The sequence below is a fragment of the Pleurodeles waltl genome, chromosome 3_1 (genome assembly GCF_031143425.1).
Source record: "Pleurodeles waltl isolate 20211129_DDA chromosome 3_1, aPleWal1.hap1.20221129, whole genome shotgun sequence".
NCBI classification, from domain to species: Eukaryota; Metazoa; Chordata; class Amphibia; order Caudata; family Salamandridae; genus Pleurodeles; species Pleurodeles waltl.
The window spans coordinates 1,204,622,150-1,204,637,906 of NC_090440.1; positions in this window are offsets into that span (position 1 = coordinate 1,204,622,150).

The following is a 15,757-nucleotide window of genomic DNA, read 5'->3' on the forward strand; positions in this document are numbered from 1 at the left end:
ACTTCCTTTTGCTATTACTGCATACTTTTGGTATTGTGTACATATATCTTGTGTATATTTGGCATCCTCATACTGAGGGTACTCACTGAGATACTTTTGGCATATTGTCATAAAAATAAAGTACCTTTATTTTTAGTATATCTGTGTATTGTGTTTTCTTATGATATTGTGCATATGACACCAGTGGCATAGTAGGAGCTTTGCATGTCTCCTAGTTCAGCCTAAGCTGCTCTGCTATAGCTACCTTCTATCAGCCTAAGCTGCTAGAAACACCTCTTCTACACTAATAAGGGATAACTGGACCTGGTACAGAGTGTAAGTACCCCTTGGTACCCACTACAAGCCAGGCCAGCCTCCTACACCTAGTAGTTCTCATCATCTAAGTAGAAGAACATAGAAAGGCCATCTGCGTTGGCATGGTCATTCCCAGGACTGTGTCCCACTGTGAAGTTCATACCTTGTAGGGTAATAGACTGTAGGAAAGTACCATCTTGCCTATCATGTTACCACCATTTTCACTGTATGTATGGTTGTTTTTGCCCATGTGTCACTGGAATCCTGCTAGGCCCTGTATGTGTTCCCTGTGCGGTGCCTAACTGAATCACTGAGGCTCTGCTAACACAAACCTCAGTGTTTATGCTCTCTCTGCTTTCTAAAATCGTCACTGCAGGCTAGTGACTAATTTGACCAATTCTCATTGCAACATTGGTACACTCATATAATTCCCTTGTATATGGTACTTAGGAACCCAGGGTATTGGGGTTCCAGGAGATCCCTATGGGATGCAGCATTTCTTTTGTCACCCATAGGGAGCTCAGACAATTCTTACACAGGCCTGCCACTGCAGCCTGAGTGAAATAACGTCCACGTTATTTCACAGCCATTTTTCACTGCACATAAGTAAGTTATAAGTCACGTATATGTCTAACCCTCACTTAGTGAAGGTTAGGTGCCAAGTTACTTAGTGTGTGGGCACCCTGGGACTAGCCAAGGTGCCCCACATTGTTCAGGGCAAATTCCCTGACATTTGTGAGTGCGGGGACACCTTTACACGCGTGCATTGCACATAGATCAATACCTATGTGTAGCGGAACAATGGTAACTCCGAACATGGCCATGTAACATGTCTAAGATCATGGAATTGTCACCCAAATGCCATTCTGGTATTGGGGGGACAAATGCATGATCCCTCGGGTCTCTAGCACAGAACCCAGGTACTGCCAAACTGCCTTTCCGGGGTTTCCACTGCAGCTGCTGCTGCTGCCAACCCCTCAGACAGGATTCTGCCCTCCTGGGCTCTGGGCAGCCCAGTCCCAGGAAGGCAGAACAAAGGATTTCCTCTGAGAGAGGGTGTTACACCCTCTCCCTTTGGAAATAGGTGTGAAGGGCTGGGGAGGAGTAGCCTCCCCCAGCCTCTGGAAATGCTTTGATGGGCACAGATGGTGCCCCTCTCTGCATAAGCCAATCTACACCGGTTCAGGGATCCCCCAGCCCTGCTCTGGCGCGAAACTGGACAAAGGAAAGGGGAGTCACCACTACCCTGACCAGTACCTCCCAGGGGAGGTTCCCAGAGCTCCTCCAGTGTGTCCCAGACCTCTGTCATCTTGGATTCAGAGGTGCTGGGGCACACTGGACTGCTCTGAGTGGCCAGTGCCAGCAGGTGACGTCAGATACCCCTCCTGATAGGTGCTTACCTCTCTTGGTAGCCAAACCTCCTTTCTTGGTAACCAAACCTCCTTTTCTGGCTATTTAGGGTCTCTCCTCTGGGCTATTCCTCAGATAACGAATGCAAGAGCTCACCAGAGTTCCTCTGCACTTCCCTCTTCGACTTCTGCCAAGGAACGACTGCTGACTGCTCCAGGACGCCTGCAAAACCACAACAAAGTAGCAAGACGACTACCAGCAACATTGTAGCGCCTCATCCTGCTGGCTTTCTTCACTGTTTCCTGGTGGTGCATGCTCTGAGGGCTGTCTGCCTTCACCCTGCACTGGAAGCCAAGAAGAAATCTCCCGTGGGTCGACGGAATCTTCCCCCTGCTAACGCAGGCACCAAAAGACTGCATCACCGGTCCTCTGGGTCCCCTCTCATCCTGACAAGCGTGGCCCCTGGAACACAGGAGCTGGGTCCAAGTGTCTCCCACAGTCCAGTGGTCCTTCTGTCCAAATTTGGTGGAGGTAAGTCCTTGCCTCCCCACGCCAGACAGTAAACCTGTGTACTGCGTGATTTGCAGCTGCTCCGGCTTCTGTGCACTTCTCCAAGGATTCCTTTGTGCACAGCCTAGCCTGCGCCCCCAGCACTCCGTCCTGCAGTGCTCAACCCGCTGAGTTGGACTCCGACGTCGTGGGACCCTCCTTTTGTGACTCTGTGTTCACATATCTTCTAAGTGCCTACTCCGGTACTTCTGCGGGTGCTGCCCGGCTCCTCCTCCAAGTGGCGTCATCCTGGTCCTTCCTGGTCCCCAGCAGCACCCAAAAACCTCAACCGCGACTCTTGCAGCTAGCAAGGCTTGTTTGTGGTATTTCTGCCTGGAAACACTTCCGCAACCTCCAGCACGCCGTGGGACATCTTCCACCCAAGGGAGAAGTTCCTAGCCCTTTTCGTTGTTGCAGAATCTTAGGCTTCTTCCACCCGGAGGCAGCTCTTTTGCACCTTCATCTGGGGTTTCCTGGGCTCCTGCCCCCCCGGACACTATTGCGGCTCTTAGACTTGGACCCCTTCCTTCACAGGTCCTCAGGTCCAGTAATCCGTCTTCATTGTTTTGCTGGTGCTTGTGGTTCTTGCAGAATCCCCTATCACGATTATTCTGTCTTTCTGGGGTAGTAGGGTAACTTTACCCCTCCTTTTCAGGGACTTGGTGTGGGGTATCTTGGACACCCTTACTGTTTTCTTACAGTCCCAGCGACCCTCTACAAGCTCCCATAGGTCTGGGGTCCATTTGTGATTCGCATTCCACTTTTGGAGTATATGGTTTGTGTTGCTCCTAGACCTATGTCTACCTATTGCATCCTATTGTGATTCTACATTGTTTGCACTACTTTCTTACTGTTACTTACCTGTTTTGGGTTTGTGTACATATAACTTGTGTATATTACTTACCTCCTAAGTGAGGGTATTCTCTGAGATACTTTTGGCATATTGTCACTAAAATAAAGTACCTTTATTTTTAGTAACTCTGAGTATTGTCTTTTCTTATGATATTGTGCTATATGATATAAGTGGTATAGTAGGAGCTTTGCATGTCTCCTAGTTCAGCCTAAGCTGCTTTGCCATAGCTACCTTCTATCAGCCTAAGCTGCTAGAAACACCTCTAGTCTACTAATAAGGGATAACTGGACCTGGCACAGGGTGTAAGTACCACAAGCTACCCACTATAAGCCAGGCCAGCCTCCTACATTGGTGGTGCAGCGGTGGGATAAGTACTTGCAACTGCTTTACCACTTTGTCATTTGGTGCTTTTCATAAGAAAATCATATACCAAATAGTTCAGTATATGTACACTTAACCAAAACTGTCTACTCTAAAACTGTTAACAAAGTTTCTGAAAAGTTTTGAAAACTTCTAAAAGTTTTCCAAAAGTTTGAAAAAGTTTTTTTCTCTGTGCTTTCAAAAGTTCTAAAACTTTTTCTCTCACTGTCCTTAAACCTTTACTATCATGTCTTCAGTAGAGCCCACTCCCAAAACTGTTAATGCAACATATGAGAGTTTGAACTATAAAAGTTTGAGGGGTCTCTGCCTGGATAGAGGTTTAAGTATAGGTAAGAACCCAACAAAAGAGTTTTTCTTTAACCTGCTCATTTAAGATGACCAGGACCAGTCTGGCCCATCTCAGGAGAGGGTAGAAAAAGGGGAAGCTTCCCAGTCAGACTCAGAGGAGTTCCCTGAAGATGCTGGGGAGGGTTCTTACAATGTCCTGCCCCCCAGCAGGCCACCTAGTGACACTGGTAGTGTTAAAGGGTCTCACACCAGTAGGGTATCTCTCACTCTTAGAGGCCAGGCTACTAGGGTCCAGACAGTTAGGGACAGGTCTCTCTGCAAATTCCCAAATCTCCTCTGTGTCCAAACATTCCCAACCCTCCCACCCTGAGGATAACTTAATGGAAAGGGAACTCAGAAAGCTGAGGATGGAAGAGAACAGGCTGAAGCTTAAACAGCAGCAGCTGGCCTTAGAAAGGGAATCCCTAGACACAGAGAGGGAAAGACAGAAATTGGGGTTAGTTCCCCATGGTGGCAGCAGCAGTATTTCTGAAAGCAATCCTGTTAGAGAGCAAGATTCCAGGAATCTGCATAAGATAGTCCCCACTAACAAGGAGGGGGGTGACATTAACAAGTGGTTTGCTGCACTTGAGAGGGCCTGTATGGTACAGTTGGTCCCTCAAAGGCAGTGGGCTGCTATCTTGTGGCTATCTTTCACTGGAAAGGGTAGGGATAGGCTCCTTATTGTCAGAGAAAGTGATGCCAATAATTACAAAGTTTTGAAAGATGCACTCTTGGATGGATTTGGCTTAACCACTGAACAATACAGGATTAAGTTCAGAGATACCAGAAAAGAGTCCTCTCAAGACTTGGCAGATTTTGTGGACTGCTCACTGAAGGCCTTGGAATGGTGGTTGCATGGCAGTAATGTTTCTGACTATGAAAGCCTGTATAATCTTATTCTGAGAGAGCATATCCTTAACAATTGTGTGTCTGACTTGTTGCACCAATACCTAGTAGACTCTGATCTGACCTCTCCCCGAGAATTGGGAAAGAAGGCAGACAAATGGGTCAGAACAAGGGTGAACAGAAAAGTTCATACAGGGGGTGACAAGGATGGCAAGAAGAAGGATGGTAAGTCTTCTGAGAAGGGTGGGGACAAAAGAAACATTCTGAGTCTTCATCAGGCCCACAAAAATCCTCTGGGGGTGTGGGGCCAAATCCTCTTCAAACAATCAGTAAAAGCCTTGGTGTTATTTGTGTAAAGTCAAAGGCCATTGGGCAAGTGATTCCACTTTTCCAAAGAAAAACACCAAACCTCCCACCACCACAACCCCAACTGCAACCTCTAGTGCCCCTAGTAATAGCAGTGGTGGTGGGAAATCTAATACAAATAGCTAATCCAAGGGTGTAGTTGGGCTCACTACTGGCAAGGTAGTTGGGGTTGGTCTTGTTAGGGAGACCACAGAGGCTATTTTAGTCTCTGATGGTGGCATTGACTTAGCCACCTTGGTTGCTTGTCCCCTTAATATGGGTAAGTACAAGCAACTACCACTAATCAATGGTGTTGAGGTTGCGGCCTACAGGGACACAGGAGCCAGTGTAACTATTGTGATAGAAGAACTGGTCCACCCTGATCAACACCTACTTGGCCAGCAGTACTAAGTGACTAACGCTCATAACAACACTCTTAGGGCCAGATGTAGCAAAGGGTTTTACCCATTCTATGTCTTTGGGAAAATGTGTTTGTACATATGGCCCTTAGCCACCCCATGGCTGTTCTGAATCTCAACTGGGGGAGGGTTACTGGTCCAAAGAAAGTTGTGGTAGCCACTGATTTACCTGTAGATTGTCTACTAGGAAACGATTTGGAAACATCAGCTTGGGCAGAAGTGGAGTTGGAGGCTCATGCAGCAATGCTTGGCATTCCTGGGCATATTTTGCTTTGAGAAGGGCTCAGGCCAAAAAGCAAAAAGGACAGGGAAACTTGGATCCTGGAACAATGGACCAAGTGCTCCCAAAAGCTAGGGGTAGAAAGGGTAAATCCCTACCCACTATCCCTCCCTCTACAGAAGATTCCCCTTTTGAGGAAGAGGAATCATCTCCCTGTGCAGAGCCTACACCAGAGGAGTTGGCAGCAGACACTGCTGAGCTTTTGGGTGCAGGGAGGCCTGCCAGGGAAGAGATGAGTGTGGCACAGCAAACCTGTCCCACATTGGAGGGGTTGAGACAGCAAGCTGTCAAACAGCAGAATGAGGATGCCAGTGATAGCCATAGGGTGTAGTGGGAAGCCAACCTCTTGTACACAGAGTCAAGGGACCCAAAACCTGGAGCTGCCAGGAGATTGGTCATTCCCTTGCAGTACAGAGAGTTTCGTCTCACCCTAGCACATGACATTCCTTTGGCTGGGCATTTGGGCCAGAAGAAAACTTGGGAAAGACTTGTCCCCTTGTTTCACTGGCCTCATATGTCAAAGGACACAAAAGACTTTTGTAAATCTTGTGTGACCTGCCAAGCCAGTGGCAAGACTGGTGGCACTCCAATGGCCCCTCTAATTCCACTTCCAGTGGTTGGGGTGCCCTTTGAAAGGGTAGGGGTGACATAGTTGGCACCCTTGACCCTCCAACAGCTTCAGGCAATAGATTCATCTTGGTGGTAGTGGACCATGCCACAAGATATCCTGAAGCCATACCCTTAAGGACCACTACAGCTCCTGCAGTGGCAAAGGCCCTCCTGGGAATCTTTTCCAGGATGGGTTTTCCTAAGGAAGTGGTGTCAGACAGAGGTAGCAACCTCATGTCTGCATACCTAAAAGCAATGTGGAAGGAGTGTGGTGTAACCTACAAGTTCAGCACCCCTTACCATCCACAAACAAATGGTCTGGTTGAGAGGTTTAATAAAACTCTCAAAGGTATGATAATGGGACTCCCTGAAAAACTCAGAAGGAGATGGGATGTCCTGCTACCTTGCCTCCTTTTTGCTTACAGGGAGGTACCCCAGAAAGGAGTGGGCTTCAGCCCCTTTGAACTCCTCTTTGGGCACCCTGTAAGAGGTCCACTTGCTCTTGTGAAGGAGGGTTGGGAACAACCTTTAAAAGCTCCTAAACAGGACATAATAGACTATGTACTTGGCCTAAGATCCAGAATGGCTGAGTATATGAAAAAGGCCAGTAAAAACCTTCAGGCCAGCCAGGAGCTTCAAAAGCAAATGCATGACCAGATGGCTGTCCTGACTCAGTACCACCCAGGACAGAAGGTGTGGGTATTGGAGCCTGTAGCCCCAAAAGCACTCCAAGGCAAATGGAGTGGACCCCATTTAATTGTTGAAAAGAAGGGTGAAGTTACCTACTTGGTAGACCTGAGCACTGCCAGGAGTCCCCTTAGGGTGATTCATGTCAATCACCTAAAACCCTACTATGACAGGGCTGATCTCACCCTGCTCATGGCAACAGATGAGGGACAGGAAGACGAGAGTGACCCTCTCCCTGATCTCTTCTCCACCACTGAAGCTGATGCCTTAGTGGAGGGAGTAGTTTTAGCAGATTGTCTGACTACAGAATAGAAAGACAACTGCATCAATCTCTTAAGCCAGGTTTCAGACCTCTTTTCACTTGTACCAGGTACAACATCCTGGTGTGAACATACAATTGACACTGGAGACAGCCTGCCTGTCAAAAGTAAAATGTATAGGCAGCCTGACCATGTCAGGGACTGCATTAAACAAGAGGTGCAGACAATGTTGGACTTAGGGGTGATTGAACCTTCTGAAAGCCCCTCGGCTAGCCCAGTTGTGCTTGTACCAAAACCTCACACCAAAGATGGAAAGAGAGAGATGAGGTTTTGTGTAGATTACAGAGGGCTCAATCAGGTAACCAAAACTGATGCTCACCCTATACCCAGGGCAGATGAGCTCATTGATACACTGACTTCTGCCAAGTATCTTAGCACTTTTGATCTAACTGCAGGGTATTGGCAGATTAGATTGGCAGAAGATGCTAAACCCAAGACTGCATTTTCTACCATTGGAGGACACTACCAATTCACAGTAATGCCCTTTGGTTTGAAAAATGCACCTGCCACTTTTCAGAGGTTGGTGAACACAGTCCTGCAAGGGTTGGAAGCTTTCTGTGCAGCATATCTAGATGATATTGCTGTCTTTAGTTCAACCTGGGATGATCACCTGGTCCACCTATGGAAAGTTTTGGAGGCACTGCAAAAGGCAGGCCTCACTATCGAGGCCTCAAAGTGCCAGATAGGGCAGGGGAAAGTGGTTTATCTGGGCCACCTGGTTGGTGGAGAACAGATTGCACCACTACAGGGGAAAATCCAAACTATCATGGATTGGGTCCCCCCTACAACTCAAACCCAGGTGAGAGCCTTTTTAGGCCTCACAGGGTACTATAGGAGATTCATAAAGAATTATGGCTCCATAGCAGCCCCTCTTAATGATCTCACTAGCAAAATAATGCCTAAGAAGGTATTATGGACAGCCAGCTGTCAGAAAGCTTTTGAGGAGCTCAAACAGGCCATGTGCTCTGCACCTGTCCTAAAAAGCCCATGTTACTCCAAGAAATTCATTGTTCAAACTGATGCATCTGAATTAGGGGTGGGGCAGTACTATCACAACTGAATTCTGAGGGCCAGGATCAACCAGTTGATTTTATCAGCAGAAGGTTGACCCCTAGAGAAAAGCGTTGGTCTGCCATAGAGACGGAGGCCTTTGCTGTGGTGTGGGCACTGAAAAAGTTGAGACCATACCTGTTTGGTACTCACTTTATTGTTCAGACAGACCACAAACCTCTTCTTTGGCTAAAACAAATTAAAGGTGAAAACCCTAAATTGTTGACGTGGTCCATATCCCTGCAGGGAATGGACTATACAGTGGAACATAGACCTGGGAGTACCCACTCCACTGCAGATGGACTCTCCAGGTATTTCCACTTAGACAATGAAGACTCATCTGGGCAAGGTTAGCCTTATTGTCCTTTGTTTGGGGGGTGGTGTGTAGGAAAGTACCATCTTCCCAGGCATGTTACCCCCGTTTTCACTGTATGTATGGTTGTTTTTACCCATGTGTCACTGGGATCCTGCTAGGCAGGACCCCAGTGCTCATAATGTATGCCCTGTATGGGGTCTCTGTGTGGTACCTAACTGTATCACTGAGGCTCTGCTAACCAGAACCTCAGTGTTTATGCTTTATCTGCTTTCTAAAATTGTCACTGCAGCCTAGTGACTAATTTTACCAATTCTCATTGGCACACTGGTAAACCCATATAATTCTCTTGTATATGGTACTTAGGTACCCAGGGTATTGGGGTTCCAGGAGATCCCTATGGGCTGCAGCATTTCTTTTGCCACCCATAGGGAGGTCAGACAATTCTTACACAGGCCTGCCACTGCAGCCTGAGTGAAGTAACGTCCACGTTATTTCACAGCCATTTTTCACTGCACATAAGTAACTTATAAGTCACCTATATGTCTAACCCTCACTTAGTGAAGGTTAGGTGCCAAGTTACTTAGTGTGTGGGCACCCTGGCACTAGCCAAGGTGCTCCCACATCGTTCAGGGCAAATTCCCGAACTTTTTGAGTGCGGGGACACCATTACACGCGTGCACTGCACATAGGTCACTAGCTATGTGTAGCTTCACAATGGTAACTCCGAACATGACCATATAACATGTCTAAGATCATGGAATTGTCACCCCAATACCATTCTGGTATTGGGGGGACAATTCCATTATCTCCCAGGTCTCTAGCACAGAACCCGGGTACTGCCAAACTGCCTTTTTGGGGTTTCCACTGCAGCTGCTGCTGCCAACCCCTCAGGCAGGATTCTGCCCTCCTGGGGTCTGGGCAGCTCAGTTCCAGGAAGGCAGAACAAAGGATTTCCTCTGAGAGAGGGCGTTACACCCTCTCCCTTTGCAAATAGGTCTGAAGGGCTGGGGAGGAGTAGCCTCCCCCAGCCTCTGTAAATGCTTTGATGGGCAAAGATGGTGCCCCTATCTGCATAAGCCAGTCTACACCGGTTCAGGGATGCCCCCAGCCGTGCTCTGGTGCGAAACTGGACAAAGGAAAGGGGAGTGACCACTCCCCTGACCAGTACCTCCCAGGGGAGGTGCCCAGAGCTCCTCCAGTGTGTCCCAGACCTCTGTCATCTTGGATTCAGAGGTGTTGGGGGCACACTGGACTGCTCTGAGTGGCCAGTGCCAGCAGGTGACGTCAGAGACCTCTCCTGATAGGTACCTACCTCTCTTGGTAGCCAAACCTCCTTTCTTGGTAGCCAAACCTCCTTTTCTGGCTATTTAGGGGCTCTCCTCTGGGCTATTCCTCAGATAACGAATGCAAGAGCTCACCATAGTTCCTCTGCACTTCCCTCTTCGACTTCTGCCAAGGATCGACCGCTGACTGGTCCAGGACGCCTGCAAAACTGCAACAAAGTAGCAAGACAACTACCAGCAACATTGTAGCGCCTCATCCTGCCGGCTTTCTTGACTGTTTCCTGGTGGTGCATGCTCTGAGGGCTGTCTGCCTTCACCCTGCACTGGACGCCAAGAAGAAATCTCCCGTGGGTCGACGGAATCTTCCCCCTGCTAACGCAGGCACCAAAAGACTGCATCACCGGTCCTCTGGTCCCCTCTGATCCTGACGAGCATGGTCCCTGGAACACAGGAGCTGGGTCCAAGTGTCTCCCACAGTCCAGTGGCCCTTCTGTCCAAATTTGGTGGAGGTAAGTCCTTGCCTCCCTACGCCAGAGAGCAAACCTGTGTACTGCGTGATTTGCAGCTGCTCCGGCTTCTATGCACTTCTCCAAGGATTCCTTTGTGCACAGCCTAGCCTGGGTCCCCAGCACTCCGTCCTGCAGTGCTCAACCCGCTGATTTGGACTCTGACGTTGTGGGACCCTCCTTTTGTGACTCTGAGTTCACAGATCTTCTAAGTGCCTGCTGCAGTACTCTGCTGGTGCTGCTACTTCTGCGGGGGCTCTCTGAGTTGCTGAATGCCCCCCATCTCCTCCTCCAAAGGGCCACATCTAGGTCCTTCCTGGTCCCCAGCAGCACCCAAAAACCTCCACTGCGACCCTTGCAGCTAGCAAGGCTTGTTGGCGGTATTTCTGCCTGGAAACACTTCTGCAACATCCAGCACGCCGTGAGACATCTTCCATCCAAAGGAGAAGTTCCTAGCCCTTTTTGTTGTTGCAGAATCTTTTGCTTCTTCCACCCGGAGGCAGCCCTTTTGCACCTTCATCCGGGGTTTCCTGGGCTCCTGCCCCCCCTGGACACTATGGCGACTCTTGGACTTGGTCCCGTTCCTTTACAGGTCCTCAGGTCCAGGAATCCTTCTTCAGTGTTTTGCTGGTGCTTGTGGTTCTTGCAGAATCCCCTATCACGACTATTCTGTCTTTCTGGGGTAGTTGTCGCGCAGCTGCGCGCGGCACAAACCGAACATTCGGCTTGGGCCGCAGCACGCGGTGCTCACACGCGCCGTGCCCCCAGTCTGCTTTGTACTTTACGAGGCCCCAAATTGGGCATTCGGTCTCGTTCTTTTTCTGCGCACCGCGTGTCTAGGCAGGTCTGACCCCCCACTCACCTGTTCTTTTCTTTTCTTACCTTTTCTTCTTTTCTCTGGACATCTGGTTGTGCCCTCCTTTATGTTTTTCCCCCTTCCCATGTTACCCTTCTCTTCCCAGCATTCCTTGTTCCCTATTCTCTATTCTCTATGGTTCCTAGTTCATTCTGTTCTATGTGCTTTTCCCTATCTAAGATGGTGTCCTTTTACTTCCTGTTGGTTGTTTCCTGTTTGTTGGTATTTAAGGGCTGTGATTCTTTCTCTCCTTGCGCTGCAACACTTTCTGTTTGGATGGTGTTTTCGCTCCTGCTTCCTTGTATTCCTGTGCTGGTTCTCGTCAGTTCCAGTATATTTTCCTGTATTTGCTCCTGCTGTTACCTCTTCTTTTTTGTTCCTGTTGCAGGAACCTATCTTTGTGGAGGTTTTTTCCCCTTTCAGGGTTTTTTAGCCTCTGGCGCTTCTTCTGAGGGACACGGCCTAATCTTGGCGTACCCATTGCCTGCAGCACCGTGGCTACCAGAAAGAGTCGCTCCTACTTGGGCCAAGGCCGAACATTCAAGAACAGGATCCACGCCACTCGCTCTGCGGACTCCAGGGTAAAGCAGCAAGTAAGTCGTGACCGTAGTAGGGTAACTTTACTCCTACTTTTAAGGGTCTTAGGGTGGGGTATCTTGGACACCCTTACTGTTTTCTTACAGTCCCAGCGACCCTCTACAACCTCCCATAGGTCTGGGGTCCATTCATGATTCGCATTCCCCTTTTGGAGTATATGGTTTGTGTTGCCCCTAGACCTATGTCTACCTATTGCATCCTATTGTGATTCTACATTGTTTGCACTACTTTTCTTACTGTTACTTACCTGTTTTGGGTTTGTGTACATATAACTTGTATATATTACTTACCTCCTAAGTGAGGGTATTCTCTGAGATACTTTTGGCATATTGTCACTAAAATAAAGTACCTTTATTTTTAGTAACTCTGAGTATTGTCTTTTCTTATGATATTGTGCTATATGATATAGTAGGAGCTTTGCATGTTTCCTAGTTCAGCCTAATCTGCTTTGCCATAGCTACCTTCTATCAGCCTAAGATGCTAGAAACACCTCTATTCGACTATAAGGGATAACTGGATCTGGCACAGGGTGTAAGTACCACAAGGTACCCACTATAAGCCAGGCCAGCCTCCTACATAAACCACCTTTGCAGTTTGGGGATCTCTACTCTTATCGACATGAGCCACTTTAGAGGCCTGTGGTCAGTCTGAACTTGGAAGGGAGTCCCAAACAGATAGAGTCTCAGCTTCTTCAGGGAGCAAACCACAGTAAAGCCTTCCATCTCAATAGCACTCCAACGCTGCTCTCTGGGTAGGAGTATCCTACTAATGAAGGACATTGGTTAATCCTGGCCCTCGTCATTTACTTATAAAACTTCTGCCCAATCCCACGTTCAGAAGCATCTATTTGTACAATTAACTTTCAGGTGCTTTAAGGATAGGTGCTGAGCACATAGTATCTGTCAGGGTATCAAAGGCATTCTGACTCTCTTAAGTCCAACTGACTTTCTTTAGCTGCTTTTTTAAAGTGAGTTGTTATGTTATATTGAGTTGTATAGCGCACTAATCATCCGAGAGGGTATCCAGGCTCAAGAGACTGTGGGCCAGATGTAGCAAAACTTGGTTTTGCGACTCGGAAATTGCGACTCCGAGCGACTCGCAATTTCCGAGTCGCAAAACCATATGCAGAAAGGTGTCTCAGACACCTTCTGCGAGTCGCTATGGGGTTGCAAAGACCCACCTCATTAATATTAATGAGGTGGGTCTCAAATTGCGGCCCCATAGCGACTATGGGCACTCACTGATATGGAGGCCTGCTGTAGTCAGCAGACCTACATGTCCGTGACTGCTTGTAAATAAAGAAGTTTTTTTTTTTTTCAAGTGTAGCCAGTTTTCCTTAAAGGAAAACGAGCTGCACTTAAAAAAAAATCCAAAACCTTTTGTTTCTGAATTTTTTCAGGGCAGGTAGTGGTCCCTTGGACCACTACCTGCCCTGAAAAAATAATATGGGGTCCAGTCACAAAGGGGAAGGGGTCCCATGGGGACCCCTTCCCGTTTGCGAGTGGGTTACCATCCACTTCAAGTGGATAGTAACTGCGACTCCATTTGCGACCGCATACGCGGTCGCAAATGGAGTTGCATACCACTGCGACTCGCAAATAGGAAGGGAACACCCCTTCCTATTTGCGACTCTGAAATGCATTTTGCAAGTTGGTCCCGACTCGCAAAATGCATTTTTGCCGTTTGCGAGTCGCAAACTGGTTGCTACATCTGGCCCTGTATTCCCCAAACTTTGGAATGTAGCAGGTGCAGTTTTCAAACTAACAGACAGTGCTTTTAACTGAAAGTGGCCCTGTGGAGTTGACAATTTTGCCCCATCCTTGGGTGAAAGCAATATGCCAGTATTGTGAGGTCAAATCAAATGTAGATAGGTACTAAGTAGTCCCCCAGCTTATCAATGAATTAATCAGCCCTTGCTGTGAGGTGTGCATCAGTCTTGGTGACTGTGTTTAAGCCTCCATAGTCCACAAAGAACCACAGTTTTGGTTTTCCACCTTTTGGGTTTTGTTTTGGCACCAGCACCATTGGGGTGGCCCAAGGACTACTAGAGGGGTCTATCACCCCTACATCTAGCATTTTGCAACTTCAGCTCTAATGCTAGCTTTGACCTGGTCAGACAATCTGTAAATCTTACTTTTGTTAGGCAAGCTATCACCTGTGTTTCCACATCATGGGCACACCATGTCAAGGGGTCAAGGAAAACGGACAGGCAAACTACCTGACAAATTGTGATAGTCTTTCTGTTGTTGGTTTGTCAAAATAGAAGAAAGCACAACTCCATTCACTTGACTCATCCTTGTCATTACTTGACAGGAGGTCAGGGAGAGGCTGACTATCCTCTTCCTCTGCCCTAGTTGTCACCAAGAGCATGGGCATGTTAGCCCTGTCATGGTATGTGGCAGAGCCCTTTTCAGGGGCAAGCAGGGATTACTGGGCCCAAACTGTGGGGGCGGAAGCTTTTACTCCTGATTTCCCAGGGCCTGACCAACAGTGTATTCTGAGCAACTGCAACAAGTACCCCTTCAGCACTTGACTCTCACTGGTAATGCGGGTCAAGCAGTCCAAGGCTTCCTCGTGGGGAAGGTGTGGATACAAGGGACATGAACTACTTCCAGTCACTAAATGTAGATAAGAGTCTGAGTCTTTGGAGTTTATGTTGGGGGTCTGCTTCCTTTGAAGTGGTCCCTCCTCTGTCCTTCTGAAAGCAGTCTGTCACAGCAGGAGCTACTCCAAAGCGGATAGCCCCACAACACACACCATGGAATGACCAGAGTCCACACATGGATTCCAGCCACAGTAACATGAGCTTCAAAAGGTTAGCCCAGGGCCCCAGCCCTACCCTTTATGATTCTCTTATCAGCCCCATCTCCTTCCTGAAATTTGCCTTGGCCCCTTCCTTGCGACCTCTCACTGAATCAAAGAGCATTTTTTGAATTGTACAAGGGAAGCTTGACTCTTCCCTCTCCACTGTGTGTACTATCCAGTTTACAGCAACAATACACAAATCTTTCTGAAAGGATTTCTCTATCTCCTCATGTTTCACGCAGGCCGGAGCCTCACAAAATGAAACTCATAGTCTGTCATGTACTGCACCAGTTGCAGACACACATACACCCAGTGCATGCATAAAGCTAACACACACTGCAGAGCACAGTATCCTTCCTGTATTTCACCACTCGTAGGCACACATACATCCACCACATACATTTAATATGCAAACACTGCACAGTACTGTTCCCTGCATGTACTGTACCATCCATAGCCACACATATATTCAGCACATACATTTAACATGCACACACTGCACCCTTCATGTATTGTAGCACTCACAGGTATACATGCACCGATCACATGCATCCACTGCACAGTACTACATTACCCCGTACTGTACCAAAATCCACCATGTCCTCCTTTGGTTCCTTGATGGGTTTCTTGTGGCCTTCCCAGGCCAAGCTCAGTGGAGCTCTAATGGGGTGGCCAAACAAAGGTTCAAAGGGCTGAAGGTCACTCTGTAGGCAAATAACAGGCATGGCAATAGGACATCCCACCATCTTCTGAGTTTGTCTAGCAATTGCATAATCATGCCTTTTTATGGTCTTGTTGAATCCTTCAACTCAACCATTATCCTTAGGGTGATAGTGTTGGTAAACTCCTAAGTAATACCACATTCATCGTACATACCTTTTAAATATGCAAACATGACATTAGTACCCCTATCCAAAATGACATTCTTAGGAAATCCTCTCTGGTGAAGATGCCAAGTAGTGTTCTTGTCACTGTGGGTGCAGTGACTGCCCTAAGGGATATTGCTTCTGGGTATCTGGTGACATGATCCACTACCACCAAACTTAATATATTCCCAGAGGCAGTCTGAGGGTCAAAGGGA